This window comes from Mytilus galloprovincialis, chromosome 13 (genome assembly GCF_965363235.1).
Source record: "Mytilus galloprovincialis chromosome 13, xbMytGall1.hap1.1, whole genome shotgun sequence".
Classification (NCBI taxonomy): Eukaryota; Metazoa; Mollusca; class Bivalvia; order Mytilida; family Mytilidae; genus Mytilus; species Mytilus galloprovincialis.
In genome coordinates this window covers 8,723,383-8,749,798 of record NC_134850.1, presented here as the reverse complement: position 1 = coordinate 8,749,798, position 26,416 = coordinate 8,723,383, and the positions used below count along the sequence as shown (strand labels likewise).

Sequence of the window (26,416 nt, the reverse complement as noted above, 5' to 3'; positions counted from 1 at the left end):
AAGTTCGACAACTCGCTATCATTTTAAGGAGGAACACTGACACGCGCTACCCCAAATCCATAACCTAATTTTTACATTTGAACAAAAATATGTCTTCCCTTTTTTGAGAAACTTGACACAAAGTATCATTCAGGAAAATATTAAAAGTATATATCCTAATGTAGACACGTTCTTTAAAGACTTGATAACTTTTTGAGGTCATATGTGCAAATTACAGCGTTAAAGAAGAGGAAATTGAATAGATAATAAAATAAATGTGCATCACAGTATGTACATACATGAAGAGGAAAATACAAGCTTAATGCAATAAAATTGTATTTAAAGGTTTATAATGTCAAGCAAGGTGACGCAGTTAAGATACTACCAGTAGAAAAAGTCGTTGAATTGTTGCAGAGAGGTCATGGTGGATGGGAAGATGCCATGAAAAAGGTAAATCATGAAATATTTTCCACCATTAGTGAGTATATTTATATATATATTTGTATTTCCATAAATTGGAAATTCATTTTACCTGTTGATATATTCATCAGTCGTTTACTTTTAGATTCAGTTTCAAAGGTTGAATATCAATTTGGTATGTTTCGCCTATATTTTACAGACTGCAAATAATCTCGACAGCTTTTAAACTTTGTTTTATCTATGTAAATGGTCTACAATAATAAAGAACTCCATGTTAGTGATGACTATTTTAGCTCCAGGACTACCTGCTTTACTAGTACGTTGTTTTACTAGTACGTTGCTCTACGAATTTTCATATTTTGATTTGCTTTGTCTTGAGGAGATAAGATGTAGATTGAATATCTTTCAGAGTCACATCTTTTCTTGACTCGGCGTAATTTGGGATTTAACACATTGTAAAGACACTTGTCCTCAATTGTGTTCTATTCTAAAAGTCTTTTATCTAAATTGATGTCCATTTATAACGGAAGAATAATTATTGTTCATTAATTCATATGTTTTACATAAGCCTGATGAGTAGATATACTGATAATTTTAAACCCTAAAAATAAACAAGACAGAATGATGGCATAACATAACTCCATACATGTATTAACAGAGTACACATTAATGTTAAAATTACTTTATTTGTATTTGTGCTTTTATGTTCTTTTTTGTCGTATGACTCTTGACATGACTTTATATATTTATGCACCAATGGGTGTGATTCGGACGCAAGAGTTACAAGTATAGTGCTGATAACCCTTGTAAGTATTTTTACATTAATGTGTACTGTATCAAAAAAGTGTATACAAAAACTGCATGTACTATCAACTAAAACTTTTTTGTTACCGTATTTGTTCGCATCCCTTCATAAATTTTACAGACGCCTTCACGAGTTTGTTGACCGTTATGAAATATCCGTTTCGCAGATGTTAACGGATATGTTACTTATGTCATAACTACAATCCCGTTCCCTTTTCACGAATGTGACCTACCGAATTTATTTACCGGTTTTGTAAGAACATGAGCAACACAACGGGTACACATGATGCGCAGGATCGGCTTACCATTCCGGAGCACCTGAGATCACTCCAATTTTTGGTGGGGTCTTTAGTTTTCTATTTTGTGTCTTGTGTACTATCATTTAGATATAAGAAGACGTGGTATGAGTGCCAATGATACAACTCTCCATCCAAGTCACAATTTGAAAAAGTAAACCATTATAGGTCAAAGTACGGTCTTCAACACGGAGCCTTGGCTCACACCGAACCTGCTTTTTTTTCTTTTTGAACTATGGCATTTTCAGTTTATAATCGATCTTTGAGTTTGGATGTCCCTCTGGTATTTTCGCCACTTTTTTAGATATCTCTGTATGTTTATTTGAAATTTTATTTAGTTGTGTTGTATATTTCTGCTGTAAATTTACTCAGTGTTGGATCCCAATTATTGTCACATTGGTTTGTTTGTGTTGCTTATCCAATCGTGTCATTTGTATAACGACAGCTGTCATACAACAGGGAGGTTATAATAGCTATAAACCAAGTCTAAGCCTATCCAAGGCAGGAATATAATAGTTGTTTTCCATTCTTTCCGTCCTTTGGTTGAAAAAGTTTAGCATTTGATTTTGTCAGTTTCAATGAACTTTTAAAATCACCTTTAATTTGGAGTTCGATATTTGCATTATACTTTTTTGAAAATGTATTTTATAGTTTTCTAGATTTTTGTTTTATTGTATTTTTCTTCATATGCAGGAATTCGAACAACAATCCTATATATATATATAAGTACGTCTGAGTCAGTGAGAGGCGAGGGAAGAACAAAAAATTTGCGAAAGCAAATTTACAGATCTAATATTGTTAGGTTGATGTTTAGACGAGTTGTATATATATATATATATGCAACTCGTCTAAACATCAACCCAACAATGTTAGATCTGTAAATTTGCTTTCGCAAATTTTTGGTTCTTCCCTCGCCGGGATTCGAACCCATGCTACTGTGATATCGTGACACCAAATCGCCTGCACTGCAGCCGTCCCGCTAGACCACACGACCACCTGGGCTCTCAAAATAAAAGAGCTTTCGGTGGGCATGTGTTACCTTTCCACGTCAGTTTTAATCTAGTGGCGTACTACAGTACATGATATATAAGGCATGAAGATGTTATTGTTACAGATCAGCTAAATTATCTATGGTAAAGGATCCTACAAATTAATGTAAGATACAGTCACAGAAAATAATTATATTCATAAGTACGTCTGAGTCAGTGACAACCCTACAACAGATGTATCTATCGGATCGCCATCAATGATGGTGATACATGGCTGTGTACATAATGTATATACAACTCGTCTAAACATCAACCCAACAATGTTAGATCTGTAAATTTGCTTTCGCAAATTTTTGGTTCTTCCCTCGCCGGGATTCGAACCCATGCTACTGTGATATCGTGACACAAAATCGCCTGCACTGCAGCCGTCCCGCTAGACCACACGACCACCTGGGCTCTCAAAATAAAAGAGCTTTCGGTGGGCATGTGTTACCTTTCCACGTCAGTTTCATTCTAGCGGCGTACTACAGTACATGATATATAAGGCATGAAGATGTTATTGTTACAGATCAGCTAAATTATCTATGGTAAAGGATCCTACAAATTAATGTAAGATACAGTCACAGAAAATAATTATATTCATAAGTACGTCTGAGTCAGTGACAACCCTACAACAGATGTATCCATCGTATCGCCATCAATGATGGTGATACATGGCTGTGTACATAATGTATATACAACTCGTATAAACATCAACCCAACAATGTTAGATCTGTAAATTTGCTTTCGCAAATTTTTGGTTCTTCCCTCGCCGGGATTCGAACCCATGCTACTGTGATATCGTGACACCAAATCGCCTGCACTGCAGCCGTCCCGCTAGACCACACGACCACCTGGGCTCTCAAAATAAAAGAGCTTTCGGTGGGCATGTGTTACCTTTCCACGTCAGTTTTAATCTAGCGGCGTACTACAGTACATGATATATAAGGCATTTGACATCGTGCTATTATTGAAGAAGGATATATGTTATCCGAAATATCTAATATTTGTTCATTTTATAGTTATTTAATGGTGATGTTGTACCCTTTTTGACTTGTGATATATTATATATATATATACATATGTTGTACCCTTTTTGACTTGTTATATATTATTTATATATATATACATGTATATATATATATATAATATATAACAAGTCAAAAAGGGTACAACATCACCATTAAATAACTATAAAATGAACAAATATTAGATATTTCGGATAACATATATCCTTCTTCAATAATAGCTCGATGTCAAATGAATCTTGTAAATTTATTCAAACTGAGAAACTTTTTCGAAATCTTGAAATTTATACAATTTAAGCGAACACCACAGACGCTGATACAATTTTAAAATTTCCAAACACGGCGCAAAGATTACAAAGATATGCCAAATGAAAAAAGTTATTTTCGATGTGAACTGGCACAACTCTAAATTTCCAAAAGTTGTGACAGTTTAGATGTTATAACTGCATTGAGGGCAGTCCTCAGATAACAAAATCAAAAATGTTCTAAAAGAGGGACGAAAGATACCAAAGGGACAGTCACACTCATAAATCTAAAACAAACTGACAACGCCATGGCTAAAAATGAAAAAAGACAAACAGAAAAACAATAGTACACATGACACAACATAGAAAACTAAAGAATAAACAACACGAACCCCACCAAAAACTAGGGGTGATCTCAGGTGCTCCGGATTACAAATCCGGTAAATAGTCTAATTCTGTAGGTCACATTCATGAAAGGGAAGGGGATTGTAGTTACGACGTAAGGAACATATCCGATATCATTTGTGAAACGATTATTCCATAACGGTCAACCAACTCGTGATGGCGTCCGTAAAATTTACGAAGGGGTGATTTCAACTTCACCATTTGGAACTCTTGGTTTAATAGCTTCCTTGTGAGCAGTAACCCTCTATCAAGAAAATCGTGATAGGAAATGCAAGCACGGGAATATCGTATTTATTGAGAGATATATACCCCGTATGCAGGTGCTGCTGGAATGTTGCTACTTAGAAATGGAAAGTTCACTATTGGAAAGCTGAAATCATCTCTTTTGTCGTAAAGTTTTGTTTTCAACCGACCCTCATTGTCAATTTCTAGATGTAAGTCAAGATATGAAGCCGACTTAACTGTATCTGTAGTATCCTTTATCTCTAATTCGATGGGATAGATGCGTTCCACATAGTCACCAAATTTTGAATTGTTTAGTGACAGAACGTCATCTATATAGCGGAAAGTAGAGTTAAAGGATATTGCTTACTTCTTATCTTTCTTCCTAAGAAGTTCCTGCATGAAGTCAGCCCCATAATAATAAAGAAACAAGTCGGCAAGTAGAGGGGCACAGTTTGTTCCCATTGGGATGCCGACAGTCTGTTGAAAAGCACATCCTCCGAACGATACAAATATGTTGTCAATCAAGAAATCAAGCATCTTGATAATATCGGTTTCAGAGAGTTTTTTGTTTGAATCAGAGTGATTCTTTACAAAGTATGATGTATTCCTCCCTAAGACAAGATACTTGTATCTACGTTGGCCATTCTTTTTTATGAAGCAAAGTAATACCAACTCTTTCAATTTGTCTTTTAGGTTGGAATGTGGAATACTTGTGTAAAGAGTAGAAAAGTCAAATGTCTTAATACTGTTACAAGATGAAAGAGAGTTAGATTGTATGTACTCTAAAAGATCTTTGGAATTTTTAAGTATCCACATCTGATTCACGCCACCTCTATAATAGACAGTTTCACAATAACTTTGAAGCCCGTCTTTGATTGCTGATAAAATAGATGTTAATAATTTAGAAAGAGGTTTCGTGGAGCACTTGGAAGACCCAGCAATATACCGTTGTTTGTAAGGACACCAACCGATCCAAGTTGGTATAATATTTAAAATTTGACAACGGTAGGGCAATTGCAACAGAAACTACATATTTAAGCCTCCCAAACGAATAGCAGTCTAATAATGATTAGAAAAATAAGTTTTATCTAATGAGGTAAAATAATTGAACGTGGCTACGTACTTATACATCCATCCTGAATGAATGGGGCCCTGTAATTCAAACTGGTATATTAAATGGCTGAATAAATAGTCAACGATAAATCTTACGGGGCGATGGATCATATAAACATGATTCAGTACACTACAAAATATAATATATAACAAATCTTAAAGGGTACAACATCACCAAAACCACAATAAAACGAACAATATGTTAGATATTTTGGATAACAGATATCCTTCCTCGGTAATTGCACGATAACAAATGAATCATGTCAATTCAAATTAAGACTCTATCAAAATCTTGAAATTTTTACAATTAAAGCGAACGCTGGATCAATTTCAAAATTTCAAAACACGGCGCAAAGACTACAAAGATATGCCAAAATAAAAATAGTTATTTATGATGTGAACTGGCACAACTCTAAATTCCATAAGGTGGTTACAGTTGAGATGTTAAACAACTGCGTGGAAATACAGTCCCAATAAACAGTCTTGACCGATCTAAGCTGGTATAATATTTAAAATATGACACCGGCGAAGCAATTGCAACAGAAACTGCGTACTAGTATTTAAACATCCCAAAAATATAGTAATTTGATGATAAGAAATATGAGTAATAAATTTTTACTAAAGTCAAGTAATAGAACGTGGCTGCGTATTTACACATCCCTGCCAACTGTAATTAAAACTAGTATAATTCAAAAATTCCTGAAAAGTGTAAGAGTCTAGTACGGAAGCCGCAGTTACTGGACACAAGTGATGGCAGGAAATAAGTGATGGTAGGGGAAATGAGTGACTCTTCTATGTTTTTTTCATTAATGCCCTCTGGGGAAAATGTCCTGAGCTTTCTTATCCGAAAACTTTCCCGAGCAAGTCTGTCGGCCTTTGACCAATCCTCGTTGTGATCTATGATGGTGATGGTTAGTTTATTTAGACCAACTTGGGCGTGCCCATGTGATCTTAAATGACGACTTACGGGGAGGTCGTGCTTGCAGGCGTAGTCACTACGATGCCCATTCATGCATTTGTTGAATGGCTGTTCTGTCTCGCCAACATACTGCATGCCACATCGACACTGAAGAATGTATACAACATTCTGGGTTTTGCAAGTAACATTACAAAATATTGTGTACACAGACCCAGTAGAGTGGCAAGTACATGTTGGAATATTCAGTATTTGTTAGCAAGTCAGACATCGTTTGTTACCACATGACTTGCACCATCCTGTAGTTGAACAGCTTTTATTAGAGGAGACGGCAGCTTTCACAAATAAGTCTTTTAGACTTGCTGGTCTCCGAAAAGCTAAGACAGGAGGATCGGAAAAGATTATGAATAATTTTGGGTGATTGGCAATACTTTGCCAATTAGCACGGATCAAACGTGAAAGGTAAGTAAAGGCGGGATTGTATGTTAAAACAAATTGAACTATTTTGCTGCGCCTCTTCTTTTTGTACTGTAACAGGTCATTGTGGCTGTTATTGTTAGCACGCGCAAACCCCTTATCTATGTCCCATTTCTGATAACCTCGTTTGATTAAAAATCCGCGAAGTTTCTGTAACCACTGAGTGACAGTTTCCTCAGAGGAGCAAATCCGCTTTACTCTGAGAGCTTGACTGTACCGGATACTTTTTGTACAGTGTACAGTGTTTGGGAGAAAGGTACTGATGTTTATCTGTAGGTTTACAGTAGATGTCTGTTGATGTGACACCGTCCTTTATAGATGTATTTGTGTCTAAGAAAGATATCTTAGCGTCGGATATTTCATATGTAAATTTAATTGACTGGTTGGCGTTGTTTGCATGTCTAATAAAAGCATCCATTTTTTGTTGGGATTCAATCCATTTCATGTTAACATCATCGATGAAACGGAACCAAGACAGAGGTTTGGATAAAGATGTTGAAAAAATTATACCCCCGCTTTGAAAAAGGGGGTATACTGTTTTACCTCTGTCTGTCCTTCCGTCAGTCCGTCAGTCCATCAGTCCATCAGTCAGTCAGTCCGTCCGTCCCATAAATATTTTTCTTCACATTTTTCTCAGGAACTACACTACAAGGATTTCTGAGATTTGGTATCAGGCTTGATATAAGTCAGCTATACTGTGTGATGCGTTTTCAGATTCATCACTCGACAACTTCCTGTTTACCGAACACTTGAATCATTTTTACACCTGATAGCCAAGTTGAAAATTTTTCGTCACATTTTTCTCAGGAACTGCACTACCAGGATTTCTGATATTTGGTTTCAGACTTGATATAAGTCAGCTATACCGTGTGATGCGTTGTCAGATTCATCACTCGACAAATTCCTGTTTACCGAACACATTTAGACGGGGGTATCATCAGTGAGCACAAGCTCACAGTTTCATTTGTTTATTTCTCTAATTTGCCCATGAAAATATTGGCGTAAGACGGTACCATTTTCGTCCCCATCGCTATCCCGTTTATTTGAAGGTAATTCTCACCATTAAAGGTGTAAAATTGTTGCATTTCAGGACCAGAGTAAGCAGCTGGACTAAAGGATTGAATAAAAATAAATCTGTAGTTGTATATTTATTGCGCACATTGAATATGCAATACCCATAAAGTTATTGACAATCTTCATACGGCGTATTTATATCCTTACTTTATCATGTTCATTTCTATCACCGGTAGAAAGAATATCCGGACGAGCGATCATAAATGACAATGTTACGTAAATTGATATTTATGTGGTTTTATATATTTTACGCATCTAAAATTATATTGAAATACATTGTAAACTTAATCCCCTTATATACAATGATAGAATGACTGAAATATCTAGGAATTAAGTGACATATTTATATAAGAGAAACATAAAATTTAAACTGTGATGGAATTGATTGAAGATAATGATAAACATGAGACATGTAAGCAACAAAAAGAAAAAACACAAGGTAAAGATTCAATGAAAACGTAATAAAATTGGGTAAAGATTCTTTTTTTTTTTAATTAATTCTTATTGGTTGAGAGTAAGTTCACAAATGCAAATCATACAACACACCAGTTGCAAATTCAATTTGAATTAAAATCAAACCAAACAAATGTGTGTGTGTTTTTTTTTTAATGAAATGGATAAGGACACGCAATGACATCACCACTCACGTGTAAGATGCACTTTGCACATTTTTCAGGACTGAGCACCATTATTTTTTTTCGAAATTGATGTTTCACGTATGCATGTTTTCTTAATTGAGACTGACACTGGTGTTGCTTTATTTATGCCCTAATATGTCTACCTCGTTTTGGAACAAAGCAAAAAGAATTGACACAAATTCCATAGCAAATTTGATTTTGTTTAAAAGAAAAGGACCGGGACATGCAATGACGTCTCACTACTCACGTGCAAGATGCTCCTTTCACAATTGGCAGGATTAAGCACCATTAGTTTTCTTCGAAATTGATGCTCCACATATGTATGTTTTCCTTTTTGAGACTGAAACTGGTGTTGTTTTATTTATGCCTAAATATGTCTTCCTCGTTTTAGGACAAGAGCAAAACGAATTGATAAAAATTCCATAGCAAATTTGATTTTGATTAAAATCAAACCAAACAAATATGTTTTTCTTTTTATAGAAATGGACCGGGACACGCAATGACGTCACTACTAACGTGCAAGATGCTCTTTTCACATTTTGCAAGATTGATCACCATTAGTTTTCTTTGAAATTGATGCGTCACATATGCATGTTTTCGTTTTTGGGACCGGAACTGGCTTTCTTTTTTATTCCTTTGTTAATAGGTCTACATGTACCTCTTTTCCGAACAAAGTTAAGCAAAACGAACATCCTGTCATTGCTTTCAAAGATATGCTGTACAGTTATCATAATATGTTTTCGCGGAAATTATCATGTTTAATTTGTCATACTATTTAACAATTTTTTTTTTGCGGGAGGGGATACTTAGTGTTCATGATTAAATTGCGAAAAAAAAATACAAAAAAAAACCATAGTGAAAATTAATCGCTTTACAACACTTGTTTTTAATTACAGATTTTGCAGTTCCATGTTGTTGTTATCAGCTATGGATACTGGCATACACTTCTTTCTTTGAAATTGTGTTAGTGTATGCCGTAAGAGTTAATTTGAGTGTTGCTATAGTATATATGGTTAAGAATGTTAATTCAACAACAGAAAATAACGGGACATTGATAGACACAAATACGTGCCGAGGTCATGCAGAAAGCCAAACAGTATTTAATAAGGTATAAAAAAGATATCCATTTTCTGAAAAATACTAGAATCGTACATCATTTTGTGACAAAAGTAAAAATTATATTAGAAAAAGACGTTATGACAAAGTGAGTGGCATACAGAAAACGTTTCCATTAATTATATACCGAAATACAACTTACATGTATAAACGCTTGTAAAGTGTTTGTTAGACGATAGAAGGTTGTAATGTGTTGACCTGCAATTCCTTAAATTTAGACCATTTGGATTTTGATGGATAGTTCTCTCTCATTAGCAAAACTAGCCCATCATCTTATTTTGATTAATTATACCTTTCACAATATGTAAAATTACTTCGGTGACCGAGGTTTTAAGTTGTTCATCTGCACTTGTCACTAGATTCGTTCAATTCAAATCGTAATTGCCGAGGACGGTTAGTTGTCCTGCCGAAAGTCGGCGGTTTTTCCGGGTACTCCGTGTTCACTCAGCAATTAAACTGGCCGGCATGATATATAGCGAAGTATGTTGAAAGTGGTGAGACACAGACTTTTCCATAAATTGTCACCTGTTCCTTCGTTTTCTGTATAAATTTATATTGCAGCATGCTGAGTTTGATTGGGACAAAACTACGAGATCTTCACTTCTAGCATCATTTTTCTATGCATGGATATATCTGCACACAAATTTTAGGAGGTTGGCTTGCAGACAGATACGGTGGAAGACGTGTTTTTGGCGTTCCTATGGTAGTTTCATCTCTCTGCACCATTTTGACGTCAGCTTGTGCTAGGACATCAGTTATTTTAGTTTATGTCTTACGTGTTATCATTGGATTAGCGACAGTAAGTAAAATAAAATTCTACAATTAACACACCTTTGAATGGAAAGCAATTTTAGATTTTGTTGACATATAATGAATACATTTCACAGATATCATAATGATAAAATGCAAAACAAAGGTTTTGAGTGCTAGTATAATATGATGAATATGTCATGAAATAAACATATGTGTAAATTCTGTTGCTTAAAAATAATATTGTTCAAAGCTAAAATATTTGATAGTCTAAGCCCTTATATACAAGTGTTATTCCCTCGGCAAATTTAAGAAACACACTATCCTATGCGATCTCCAGTATTGCTCACAGTACATTCGTGGATATTCTTATATCATCCATGTCTGGAATAGTGGACTATTCAATCTATTCATGAAATATAATAAATATACCGACTATAAGCAGTTTATCTTAATTCCATCAAAATCTAACGAATTTCAAAATGTTTATTACTAAATCATGCAAAAACTTGACTATTTAAGGGTACATTATTTCCGGCAATGCAGTCAGTCTGGGGACGATGGGCACCCTCATTAAAAAGAAGTAATTTAATGACGTTAACTTCTGTAGGTATGTTCTATAGAAACTTAATTTTGGCATGCTAATATTATTATAGATCCTTTACAACAATGTTAAATATATTTATAGCACGAATGCCTTACCCTTCTGGACCTCTCAAGATCAGTAACTTTTTGATTGTATAGCTTGCGTTGCTCATTCTTTAATTTCTATGTAAGGTTTTGAACACTATCGATTGTCCTTTCGTTGTTTTTTTTTTTCGTTTTCTTCCGCATGCACTCCTTGTTTCTTCGAATTATTATTTCAAATTGTCCCCTTGGTCTCTTTTTTTATATATATTGTGAACTGTTCAATTTCAGATTTGAGATATACAAGTATAAAAAAGAGGCGAAAGATACCAAAGGGACACTCAAACTCACAAGTCGAAAAAAAACCTGATAACGCCATGGCCAAAAACGAAAAAGACAAACAAACAACAGCACAGAAAAACACAAAACACAAAACACAACATATAAAACTAAAGATTATGTCACACGAACACCGACAAAAACGGTTCGTGTTGGTAATAAGATATATTAATAATTTTATGTTGTTCCCCTATATATATATATATATATATATGTTATTTCAGGGACCATGTTTGGTACAACTGTAACCTTTGCCTCATCCGGTTATTTGTGTGAACATGGCTTTGATAACGGATGGGGCTCTATTTTTTATATCACAGGTACACATGTACACGCAATGACTATTGAAGTAATAAGGTTTTTTTCCAAAGTTAAAAATCAGATCAAAGAAACTGATGACATTTGAAAAATGAATTACTCACATGTGTTCCAGATATCAAACTCCTAATAGACGTGTAAAAGTGCAAATGTCTATTAATTTCTCACCAAATTCCTTGTGTCTGTCCTTTTAAAGCCGGTCTGTTTAACAAAAGCAATTTGCATTATTGATATGTTTCACATGACACCTTTACCAATGCTGGAAGTTAGTAAATGCAAGTAACTGTTTTGACGAAAATATAACTATTTCAGTTGTTCCTATGACAAAATTCCAAACAGTTGTTTTTGCAGTAATGCCACAGAATAACATGTTTCAAGTAAAAAATGCTATTTGCAAGAAGTTTTGTCTTTTAATTGCTGTAAAAGAAATTATTAGACAACTACAAGTACTGCTTGAATCTTAATTTATATTTTAGGTGGGTTGTCGTGTATTTGGTTGGTAGTATGGTTCATCATAATACGTGATACACCTTCGGAACATCCTCGGATATCTGCACAGGAAAGAGAATACATAATCAATTATATTGAATTTGACACAACAAAAAGGGTTTGTATTATATCATATATCATAAGAAAAAAAAACTATTTTCAAATTAACTCAAATATGCTATAAATTAGTGCAGGTATTAAACTTCAAGAATGTTCTAACATGTGTGAGTTGTGATCGTACAATTTCTTTAAAGATATAAGAAAATATTTTAACATGTTTGAGTATGGTTTGCTTTCAAATTATTTTGTACTTAAAAGCCAATTCGCTTATTTTACTGTCAATATGATTTCAACTTATTTGAATATTTATACATGAAGAAGATTGAAGTGTTGTTAGATCAATAAATCCTTTGTAATTTGACAAAGCTCAGTGAGAAAAATGGCGAAAGGAGCACGATTGAAAATTGTTCTTAAACTTTTCTTAACTAAACCACCAAATGCACACTGACTGATGTGTTAGAGCTTTTGATTTTGCCATTTTATAAAGGACTTCCGTTTTGAATTTCCTTTGGAATTCGGTATTTTTGTTTTCTTACCTCTTTGTGAACGCTGCGGTTAATTCGAGATAATGTGAATTCTGTTATCAAATTATGTTGTTAGTCTTCAGCAAAATTGATTCAGAAAATTAAACGTGACGTGTGCCTGTGTAAACGAATTAATTTATCACATATGAAATAAAAATGATCGTGAAAGTTCTATAAAAGAGAGGCAGAAAATAGCATATGAATATGCAAAGCTTATAAGTCATAGAAAAACAGACAACAGCATTGCACCAACAAAACAAAAACCAAACCGAAACCGTCGGATAGACGAGCAATTATTTAAAAAAAAAACATTAATTAAAAAACTTGAAAGATAGCCATACAAGCACCACTTAAAATGGGAATGGTCTTAACTTCAATTGTGTGGAGTCTGCAAAAATAAATCATGTAATATGTCACATCCGAAGATGTCACAATCGAAAAAGAGGACGGAGTTTAGGTTCTGATAATAGTAACATATATATGGTCATCTTTAAATTTGACCTTGCTATCAAATGCGATCTGTAATTGATAGGTATTATGTCATATTCATGTATGATTTTCAATTGGACAGTTTTGTCGTTACTATGCATCAAGTATCATTCATAAATGAGTGTTTTGTGCTAATTGCAGACATCTAAAGTGCCATGGATCGAATTTGCAAAATCACCAGCATTGTTAGCTTGCATAACAGCTCACATGTGTAACAACTGGACAAATTATAAATTGCTAACAAGCCTTCCTGATTTTATATAAAGAGTGTAAGTATATTCGTTTAAATTTGGATTTTATCTTCAATTTAAGATCGAAGGAAATGATTGTTGCTCATCAAAAACATTTAAGACCAATTTATCGGCAATTAGAGTCAACATGATTAAATCTCATTTCATGACAATAAAATAGAAAAAAAAAGGATATGGAATATCCATCCATGAACCAAAATCAGTACATAGGCAGCAAACAAACACACAAAAACCTAAAGAAAAGCGCCTTTGTTGCTGTTCTTCATGATAGAAATCATACTTTACTTGTCATCTCCAATGGTAAAACACTTTTTTTTCAATTTGGATACTAGTATTAATACTTCAACCCCGGTATTTCAAATGTTTTTAAGGCATAGTTTGATTATTGATTAAGATTATAACACAATGTTGACTGCTGTACCCCTATTTTTGACATTTTTGCCTTTTATGTCTGTTTGCTTTGTTCACACATCGTTGTCCATATAATGGAATTTGATGCGACTGTCATACAAGTGACAGGTTTAGCTAGCTATAAAACCAGGGTTAAAACACCATTTTATACATAAGAAAATGCCTGTACCAAGTCAGGAATATGACAGTTGTTATCCATTCGTATGCTGTGTTTGAGATTTTGATTTTGCCATTTGATTAGGGACTTTCCATTTTGAACTTTCCTGGGAGTTTTGTAGTTTTGTGATTTTCTTTTATCGGAAAAGAAAACCAGCTTTTGAATTTTCGCCTTTTTTTTCTCCATGATGAGTTTATTCAAAATATGTTTTTCAGAATGGTCTCCTTACAGCTTTGCCGTACTTATGCCAAGTTGTGTTAGGATTAGCTGCTGGACAAATAACTGATCTTTTACGAAGTAGAAAGATTTTATCTACCACAGCAACTAGGCGATCAACTTGTGCTATTGGTACGTTGCCTTACCTTACTATCACCAAAATTTAATAAAGTTTACTGAGAAGATTAAAATGCAAAACAGTTTATGTATTAAAGAAAATAAACAAAATGACAATAATACATAAATAACAACAGACTACTAGCAGTTAACTGACATGCCAGCTCCAGACTTCATTTAAACTGACTGAAAGATTATGATTTCATCATATGAACATCAGGCACAATCCTTCCCGTTAGGGGTTTAGTATCATACCATCATAACATATATGAGAAGAACATAACCCGTGCCATGCCAACAACTGTTTTTAGAATAAATGTGTTTAGTTCCGATGCAAAGACCTTATCAGTGACTCAATATTAACGCCAAAATATGCAATCTTTAATGACTTGACAACAGTATCGTAATTATATCCCTTCTTAATAAGTCTATTCAGAGGTTTTGTAAGTTTCTGAGGTGAATACTGACACCTTTGTGCTTTATAAAGAATATTTCCATTAAAAATTGGATGTGAAATACCTGAACGTATTAGAAGTCTGCATGTTGAGCTATATTTACGAATGATGTCTTTATACCGATGATAAAATTTAGTAAATGTTTTGACTAGTTTGTGATATCGAAAACCCTGGTGTAATAATTTTTCAGTAATACATAAATTTCTCTCGTTAAAATCTAAAACATTGTTACATACACGAGCGAATCGTACCAGTTGAGATATATAAACACCGTAAGATGGTGACAAGGGAATGTCACCATCTAAAAACGGATAATTAACGATAGGAAATGAAAAATCATCCCTTTTATTTCAGCCAATACTTACATCTCATATATCCAAGTGAACTTGAAATTAAGGATACCACTGATACTAGAAGGACTGCTTCATACCTTGATCTTTTCCTCAATATTGACGTAGATGGACGACTTCACACGAAAATCTATGATAAACGGGACGATTTCAACTTCCCAATTATCAATTTCCCATTTCTCAGCAGTAACATACCCTCTGCCCCTTCGTATGGTGTTTACATATCACAATTGATACGTTATTCACGTGCTTGTTCACACTATACGGACTTCATATACAGGAGTGTGCTCCTTACGCAGAAACTGCTCCAACAAAGTTATGAGGAGGACAGATTAAAATTGACACTCCGTAAATTTTATGGACACCATCACGATTTGGTGGATCCATACGATGTTTCGTTGACCAAACTAGCTAAGGACATTTTTACCACATGGTAGATTGTGTTTTGTCATAATGTCGTCTAATCTTTTAATTACCAAACGTGACTTATTCCCGATTGTGACTGTTTTGCCGAGTGTGAACTCGCATTACTATAAGACGTGGTACGGTACTTATACATCCCATATTCATGTATTTAGTTTAAATGTTTAATGTTATATTTGTAATTCTCATCGGATTTTGTCAAATGTGTTGACGTCTTTTCTATTATATTTCTGTGTTATGGTAAAGAAAATTAATCACCGCCTTCATTTATCAGATTTGATTTCGTTCAAAGTAATCAGTACGATATTTTACGTTTGAAGTTAGATTCATAACAAACCTGACATAGTTTTATAATATAGTTAATTGCTACCTCAGTTTTATATTAATAAGAATTAAAATGTGCTTTGTTATTAAATGCAATATCAGTATTTGGTTCAAATATATAATCTTAAATTAATCCTAATTCTAATGACGTCATTTTTTCGTCATTTTTCATTTTTTGATGCTCTGTTTTACTAATTCTAATGACGTCATTTTTTCGTCATTTTTCAGTTTCAAATAGGACGTCACTTGGCGTAGAGGTTTAAACGTATTCGGATGTGTCTACTTTTGTGTTTCAAATGTCTGGTTATGTAAATGTATTTCAGTTGTTTCCTGTAATTAGTTAATACTTCAGCTTTATCATGTACATCTTTTGAATATTCATTTTATTAAATTTACTGTTTGCAAAAGTATAAATTACTCTAAATTATAGGGATTTTCTGGTAACTTAACGGAAAACCCTTGCCGTTTTTGGCACAACCTTTTTGGTCTTTTGGTCCTCGATGCTGTTCAACTTTGTACTCGTTTCGGCTTTCAAACTTTTGTATCTGTGCGTCACACATAGGTCTTGTGTGGACAAAATACACTTCTGGCGTATTAAAATTTTGAACTTGTTGCCTTTTGTTGGCTGTTGTTCGTGTGATTCTTTGTCTATTGTGTTCTCCAATTTATTTATATTGTAGTCCTGTGTTGTCATTTTGATGTTATATTTCACATGGCCATAAAAGTGCGAGGTTTGGCATGCCACAAAACCAGGTTCAACCCACCATTTTTTCCTTTAAAAATGCCCTGTACCAAGTCAGGAATATGGTCATTGTTATATTATAGTTTGTTTCTGTGTGTATTACATTATAACGTTGTGTCGTTTGTTTTCTCTTATTTTTGAGTGTAAATTCACATTGCGATAAGACGTGTCACGGTACTTGTCTATCCCAAATTCATGTATTTGGTTTTGATGTTATATATATATGTTATATTTGTTATTCTCGTGGGATTTTGTCTATATGTGTTACATTTTAGTGTTATGTCGTTGTTCTCCTCTTATATTTAATGCGTTTCCCTCGGTTTTAGTTTGTTATCCCGATTTTGTTTTTTTGTCCATGGATTTATGAGTTTTGAACAGCGGTATACTACTGTTGCCTTTATTTATCATAAATTTTAGTATTCAGCTTTCCATTAGTGATATATATATCAAGATCGCGAAAAGGGCAGTGGTCATTGTTAGTATTAGCTTTATTTAAAGTAAGTTCAACAGGATAAATTTCATTAATATACATACTGAAGTCGTCATTATTTAGAGCCAAAATATCATCCAAATATCTAAAAGTATTATTAAATTTGTTTATCAGATGTTGTTTCGATGGGTCTTTGCTTATTTTTGTCATAAATTGTAACTCATAACAATACAAAAACAGGTCCGCAATAAGTAATGCATAGTTAGTCCCCATTGGAATTCCGATAATCTGACGATATACTGAATCCCCAAAGCGAACAAAAATGTTATCTAGTAAAAATTCAAGGGCATATATAGTATCAAAGCATGTCCAATTAACATAGTTTTTTTGTTTATTGCTACTAAAAAATGACCTAAAAGAGTTTGAACATATATATTCACATTCTGATTTTTTGAATGCCCATTTAATTAGGTGTGTGAATTTTTTCTTAATGAGAATGTGAGGCAATGTGGTATACAGGGTAGAAAAATCAAAACTTTGAACAGATTCAAAATCACCAATATAAGCATGCAATTTATCAAGTACTTCCAACGAGTTCTTGACACTCCAAAAGTAATAAATTCCACTATTTTCGAAGGCTTTATTTGAACAATTTATTATCAGGTTTTTTATTGTACCAAGTGTGCTGGTAAGGAGAATAGACAATTTAGTAGTTGAACAATGGCTTGAAGACGAAATAAATCTATATTTGTAAGGGGTTTTGTGTAGCTTCGGAAGCCAATACATAGTTGGGACTTTCATTGTATTTGGCTCTGCTTGTAAAGCGGTGGCTAAAAGTTTATGTTTGTTACAGATTTCGTTTTCTGAAAATGGAGTCAGTTGGAATGTTGGTGAATTGGTGATTTCCTTTTTCAGAACCTCAATGTAAAATTTACGTCAAACAATAATAATATTATTAGCAGCTTTATCGGTCGGGACAAAAACAAATTCCTTGGCTAGTTCTTTTAGTTTATGTTTGATACGAGAAATATGTGTGGTTATTGTTAGTAGTAAAATGTTCTTTAAAATGTTGAATACGTATATCAACTATCTTCATTACTGAATTAAACAAGAGGCTCTCAAGAGCCTGAATCGCTCACCTTAATTCTTTTGGTTAAATCTCTCATCAATGATTATTTTGGCTTTTCAATTTATTTAAATGTTTTTTGGATCGTCCTATTTTCTTCAAAAGCCAAAAAAAATAATCATTTTCTCCTATGTTCTATTTTAGCCATAGGAGCTATGTTTCTTGACATACAAGGAAATAAAATATAAAATTTATACTAGATACTCTGAAACTCATTTAGCCTAAGTTTGGCTGAAATTAATACAGCAGTTTCAAAGGAGAAGATTTTTTAAAGTAAGTCAACATGATGAATAAAGTGTGAAAAAAGTCTTTTAAGGGCAATAACTCCTTAAGGGGTCAATTGACAATTTTGGTCAAATTGACTTAATTGAAGATCTTACTTTGCTGAACATTATTGCTGTTTACAGTTTATTTCTATCTATAATTATATTCAAGATAATAAACAAAAACAGCAAAATTTCCTTAAAATTATCAATTCAGGGGCAGCAACCCAACAACAGGTTGTCTGATTCATCTGAAAATTTCAGGGCAGATAGATCTTGACCTGATAAACAACATTACCCATGTCAGATTTGCTCTAAATGCTTTGGTTTTTGAGTTATAAGCCAAAAACTGCATTTGACCCCTATGTTCTATTTTTAGCAATGGCGACCATGTTTGTTGATAGATCATAACTTCAGATACAATTTACAAACTAGATACCCTAAGGAACATTCTGTTAAAGTTTGGAAGTATTTGGCCCAGTAGTTTCAGAGGAGAAGATTTTTGTAAAAGATTACTAAGATTTACGAAAAATGGTTAAAAATTGACTATAAAGGGCAATAACTCCTAAAGGGGTCAACTGACCATTTCCGTCATATTGACTTATTTGTAAATCTTACTTTGCTGAACATTATTGCTGTGTACAGTTTATCTCTATCTATAATTATATTCAAGATAATAACCAAAAACAGCAAAATTTCTTTAAAATTACCAATTCAGGGGCAGTAACCCAACAACAGGTTGTCTGATTCATCTGAAAATTTCAGGGCAGATAGATCTTGACCTGATAAACAAATATTATCCCATGTCAGATTTGCTCTAAATGCTTTGGTTTTTTAGTTATAAGCCAAAAACTGCATTTGACCCCTATGTTCTATTTTTAGCAATGGCGACCATGTTTGTTGATAGATCAAAACTTCGGATACAATTTATAAATTAGATACCCTAAGAAACATTCAGTTAAAGTTTGAAAGTATTTGGCCCAGTAGTTTCAGAGGAGAAGATTCTTGAAATAGTTTACGACGACAGACGACGACAGACGACGACGGACGACAGACGACGGACGACGACGGACGCCAAGTGATGGCATAAGCTCACTTGTCCCTTCGGGACAGGTGAGCTAAAAAAGAGTCCAAAGATTTTTTGTCAGCTTTTTCCCGTTTTATCCATTTCATACAGTAAGTATGGAGTGAGTCGTGGATGATATTACGACACTCATTCCAATTAATAATTGACGGGGGACGATATTAAGGTCCTTTACTGAGGAATGATTTTAACTCTCGGTCTTGAACGATGTTAAGATCTCCTGTTATAACATGGGAAATTGGTCCATAAATATATTCGGAATTACTGCAATTACATGAAGTAGGTGTATTTTCACTTATATTAACATCTTTACACAATTGACTATAATTAAACACAAATTTCCGGGTAGATTTCTTGTAAATATAACAAATAAGAGGTAACTCAGTATTGTCAAAATATCCAGGAATTTGTTCTTTAACAGAATGGTCGTTAAATATACCGGCAATATTTACAAAATCAAAGCCTTTATTGACATACTTAATTTTAATAAAATGTTTTTATGATCTTCAGGGCGATCAATTTTGGGAAATAATTTAGAATAACAATATGCCATAATAATTTGAACAATTTCATACTTAGGACTGCTATATGAAATTGTGTTGCAATCCTCCAAAATTTTATTTAACTTATTAACCGGTAACGAACACAGAGTTTTGTTAACAGATAATGTCTGCCGTTGTTTTTTGAAATAGAAATTAGGTCCGAAATATTGGTATGATTGGCCCGAAATTTTCTTTGATTGCGATTTGTTCTACGACCGTGAGAACGTTTTTTACGAACAGTTTTAGAAACTATATCCAAAATGTTAACGGAATTGGTTCTAGATATATTACCAATTCCCATGATATTATCATTTAGACCGAGAGGGTAAACTGTCCAATTTAATTCAATTATTTTCCGTGATCGTACAAACTTTGAATGCGATTCACCAGGCTGCTTATTTACTACTTCTAAAGGTTGAACTGCTAAATATTTAAATGAATGGTTGTGCTTCTGAAGGTGTTGGTAAATGATACTTTTGAATTTATTGGGTCTTTTAAAACGATACAGATGTTCTTGAGTGCGTTTAGATAAATATCGTCCAGTTTCTCCTACGTACTGAATACCACACCCCGGTTTGTTTCATGTGAGTAAATAAATAATACTGTTTGTTTTTCAAGTTATATCAGTTTCAAAATTTAAAGGAAATGTGCGACCATTAAACGTGGACCTTACCGTATTGTTGGTGGAAAGACGGGAACATGTTAGCAATTTTTTGGCATGACACTTATCGATAGAAGGGTAACCACGATTTTTATTGTTAAAAGTGTTAGCGATGGTAGTATTTTTAGATAACCGATTTTGAAGACTGAGACGTGTAGATACCCTTTGAACAAGTTTAGTATTTAGTAATTTTCCATTTCTAAGCTTCATAATTGTTTTGTTAGTGAATTATATAATAAAGGAGCAAAGATTGGCGTCCAGAATATGAACCAGCATACAGTAATTTAAGTTATATAAAATGGATAAATCTGTTCGGCTTAAAATGTCAAACGCTAATACAAGGTGTTATACTAAGAAAACATGTGCCCAAAAGAGGTTTAAAAACGTCCCTTTCGATGGTTCCATCATTTAGTAATCGCGACTAAGTAATTTTTATTTAAAAATTTTAATATACAGCGATTAGAAAAATAACAGTATAGGTATAAACCACCATAACAGATATAAAACTATCATATTTAATGCAAAATTGAAGATTTTCTTGGTTGAAATTAAGGCATATCTTCTTATTCCATAAAGAAATTCTTAATACAATTACCCGTGTTTGTGAATTAACCTATAGCTGTACAATGTAACCTATGTGAATGCAACAAGAGTATAAATCTCAATAACCGAAAATTATACCATGGTTTTGTTGTGTATGATTTTCGAATAGAAAAACAAGGATGCTATGGCAAGACCTAAACGTGGCCGCCTGAATTTTTAAATTGCCATATGAACAACAGAGTCAATGTGGGGCCCCTAAGCTCATCTGCCCACTTTGCACCAGCCGATATAAATGAATGCCTAGGGTGGGAATCGAACCCACGTACACCAACTCCGTTGTCCCTATATTTTTAAATGAACAAAAAATGACAAGAACAAATTTGAAAAAAGGATTAAATGAGTTAAAATTTAATTATCAAATTATACATGAAAATATAAGTTGATTTTCGGTGATTTATAATCTGATGTCTACTTAGATTGTAGTCCCATAGCCTCCACTGTTCAGCTACATATTTTGGGTAAAAGGGTTTACAATTGCCGAGGAAGATTTTTTTTGGAGAGAAGGGAGCGGAAGGCACGCCCTTTTCAAGGAGTTTCATGTATGGTAGATGCGTAGTCCTTTTTTAAATATAGTTTTACCTTAAATGTTGACTTGTTAGACCCCTCCCCTTTAAAAATCATGGATTCTAATCCGATTTGATATAAATCTAAACTGTTAACGAGGTTGCTTAAGTAATAACAATTATGTTTGAGAATTAAAAATAAATAGGTTCCTTTAAATGAAGATGGACATAGGTTTCTTTAAATGAAGCTGAACATTTTGTATAAATTATCTAGAATATACATCACATGCAATTTTATTCGTGGCAATTTGGAATTCCCTGTTAATTAATGCGTGACTTGGGCTTCTGGTACAAATTAAAACGTGAAATTATTCATCCAAACTCACTAAAAGATTCTTGAGATTCAAATTTCCACAGAATTATAAAATGAATTACGTAACAATAAAAATTAAAACATTTCGAACATTTAACATTTTGATAAAATAAAAAAAAATACACCAACCCTTTGCAGTTCAACTTTTAATCTGGGGTTCCGGAAATTTTTTAAAATATCTCTTGCAGTCATATGCAGGACATCCAATTTCTTTTGTCTGTAACGTTACCCGTCACCAATGTAGATGTACATCCATCGCTGTCGAAAAATCTTGTCTAACTGATGTTCCCGCAGTTTCAGAAGCCCGTGCTTATTTCAGAAAGAAGGCGGAGCTTAATGTGTAAGGTCCAAGAAGGGTAATTTGACTGATTCTTATTAAAGTATTTTTAAAGTAAACCAACAAAAATAAATGAAATACACATTTTTAAACAGCAATATATGCGATAGGTTAAAATAGATATTTCATATCTTTTGGATAGTTTTGTGGTATTTCCTAAATTATACCATAGCTTTTGTTGAAACCCCTGGCAGTAACCTCACGAGACGAAGTCTATGGTATAATTTACAAAACACCATAAAACTATCCAAAAGATATGAAATATCTATAACTTATACTTCACAATTGATCAGTATGCCATGTTTAAACTATTTGCAGTATTTATATATCGTCTAAAACATGAATTATTCAATAAAACATATGAACGTGCAAATACCCATGAAATACCGGAAATCATCACATTACCGTCTTCGATTCAGTCTACAATATATTCATACCTGAGTGCACATATAATCAATTTAGCAAATAATTTTTGAGCTGAAAACAAACATTTAATTATCGATTTATTTTGTTTTTGTGAGACAAATTATTTTATAAATTAATTGTGTAACGACATATTTATGAAAAAAGGACAAATTAAGGTTATTTTTTGCGTTCTGAAAAGGGTGCAATCTATCGAACTCAATAAAGGTGTGGTTGAATAGATTTTGTGTTTAAGCTATGTGGTGATTGAGTTATAAGATTGTTAAGTAATTCAATCGACAAACATCGCTTTAAACGAAGGTCAAATAGTTAGTTAGGGAAATTGTTCAGACTTTTTTTTTCTTTACAACACCAAATGGATGTCGAATTGACATACCATCAGGTTGCTATCTATTTTCAAAATAAGAACTTAGGAAAACTCGAATGAAGCGAAGATGAAACTGAAGTTTTAAAATTAGTTCATACACTGCAAAGCTGGAAAATCCATTTGAAACATCTGATCAGTTATCTAGCTTGTCCTCGGGTACTGTTGCTTCCTCGGAATTAATGCGCGATCTTCTAAACTCGTAAAAAGGGAAAGTTGTCATTATAAAATTTCAATACTGAATGGCTTATTCAAAAGTCAACCGATATCTGCAAACTATGCAAGACAATCATTGCTTACATTTTCAACAATAGATATAAAAATTAAGTAGTTAATGGCTGATAAGAAAAACAACACATTGAAAGCAGATAGACATCGTTTTGGTCGCCTGCTTGTCATAGGACCGACAAGACAGCTGGATATGCGAGAAGTACTCCAGTTTGAATTGGGTATCTTCCATGGTCTTTTACAAACATTGATGGAACACCTGTAAAGACAAATAAATCTGTCCTGGGTGGTCTCTTAGAATAGGTCGTTGTACAAATGTAAGCCATTCCTGAGGAATTCAATGCATTACTAGGATACTAAGTACTTTTTCTGATTTGGCAATTGTTGTTTAAACAAAAACCATTCTTTTAGTTTCAAAAGAGCTGTCCACATTGATTTTGTCACCGATCAGTATCCCACAATATCCATAAAGCGGGACCGCAGGTCCATGGGAGGGCAAATCATTAAGATAATTCCTAGCCCATCGCAATGGAAGAAATGTTTGTCAGTTGGTAGAAACAAAGATGCTCTTGTTGAGTTCTTTTTGTTGGAATGGAGTAAACAACCCTAAAAATCTCACTTGAAGGTATATTTTTTTGTATCACATGGAAGTATGTGCCACAAAATATATGTTGAACATGAAATGGTCACAAGTGTAAAATGAACTGAGCTTCTAACCAAACAGGAAAAGCCGACACATAAATGTTTCTTCATGCAAAACACCCAGCTGACAAAAGTTACGATTCAATTGTTATAAAATCTTCTGACTCTGATGTCGAAGTACTGGCCTGCTATTTTCATCAGTTCTTATATTATTGTTATGACAATGTCTTCCAAATGCAGATTACAAAATATGTAATCAATCTGTGCAAATTTGGGGAGAACATTTGCACAGCACTGTCAGAATTTCACGCCATTACTGGTTGTGATTCAGTAAGGGTTTTGTCTTGTAAAGGACAAAGCAAAGCATTCGGCGTTTTGACACGTTCTGTTGAGTTTTTAGAAGGTCTATTCTGTCTTGGTGAAACCTTTGAAGAGGCAGGCGAAGAGTTGTCAAAAATACTCAAGAGGTTTATGTGTGCTATATATGGCTACGAAATTAATGACACCGATGAATTAAGATTCAGATGTTTTTGCAATGCAAAAAACATTCATTGTCATCTACTGCTCCAAACAAAAGATGCAATGTTAAAGCACATGAAATGAGCCAACTTTCAGCAAAGATTTGGAATCTGCTCTTGAACACAATACCGTTCCGTCGCTAAACAACCCTGATTAGATTGTTAAGAACGATTTGATCATTATCAATTGGTAAGACCAACAACCAGCGTTAGATGTTTTATCAATTCTGGTAAGCTGTTCATGCAAAGGTGGTTGTGCCAACTAAACATGTTCATGTGTTCGACAAGGTTTATCCTGCTCAGATGTCTGTAAATGTTCGAATGCTTGTAGCAATAAGGATTATCAAGTCGTTGATATTGCTAACGATGACGACGAACATGATGGAGATGATGATGATGATAATTCGGTAGATGCAGGTGACGAAACTGATGATGATTCTATGGATTAACCTTCTTCGTGACCTTAAAAATGTGGCGATTCTGTTGTTAAAAAAACTTAAATATAGATCAGGAAATCCTCACAGTTCTTTTTTGTTTTAGTAATATGTGAGTACTGTCATGAATGTGATGTATAAATACGTGACAGAATCGTGCATATCTGGTTGCTTATGTTTATTTTGTCGTTTATTCTATGTTTTTGTTTTCTTTTTACCTTTGAATGTTTTGCAACAGAATTTACTATGTTGAACGCATCTATCCCATTGAACTAGAGATAAAGGATACAACAGATACAGTTAAGTCGTCCTTATATCTTGACTTACATCTAGAAATTGACAATGAGGGTCGGTTGAAAACAAAACATTACGACAAAAGAGATGATTTCAGCTTTCCTATTGTGAACTTTCCATTTCTAGGTAGCAACATTCCAGCAGCACCTGCATACGGTGTATATATCTCCCAATTGAAACAATATTACCGTGCTTACATTTCGTATCATGATTTTCTTGATATAGGGTTGTTGCTCACTAGGAAGCTATTAAATCAAGAGTTCCAAATGGTGAAGTTGAAATCATCTCTTTGTAAATTTTACGGACGCCATCACGAGTTGGTTGATCGTTATGGAATAACCGTTTCACAAATGATATCGGATTTGTTCCTTATGTTGTAACTACAATCCCCTTCCCATCATAAATGTGACCTATCGAATTAGACTATTTACCGGATTTGATATCTCATTAGCAACAGGACTCGTACGGGTGCCACATGTGGAACAGGATCTGCTTACCCTTACGGAGCAAATAAGATCACCCCTAGTTTTTGGTGGTGTTCGTGATGTTTATTCTTTAGTTTCTATGTTGTGTCGATCTGTTTGTCCTTTTCATTTTTAGCCATGGCGTTGTCAGTTTATTTTCGATTTATGAGTTTGACTGTCCCTCTGGTATCTTTCGTCCCTCTTTTATTGGACCAGCTGAAGGACACATCAGAGTGCGGGAGTGTCTGGCTGCATTGAAGACCCATCGCAATTTGCAAGATATTTTTTTAGAAGTTATGCACTTAGTTTATGATGTTGTTG

At 33.8% G+C, this 26,416-nt stretch overlaps 1 pseudogene; it reads left to right on the top strand.

The window, feature by feature from the left end:
• Positions 1 to 679: 679 nt before the first annotated feature.
• On the top strand, positions 680 to 25,352 carry LOC143057389 (putative transporter slc-17.2; annotated as a pseudogene).
• Positions 25,353 to 26,416: the final 1,064 nt, after the last annotated feature.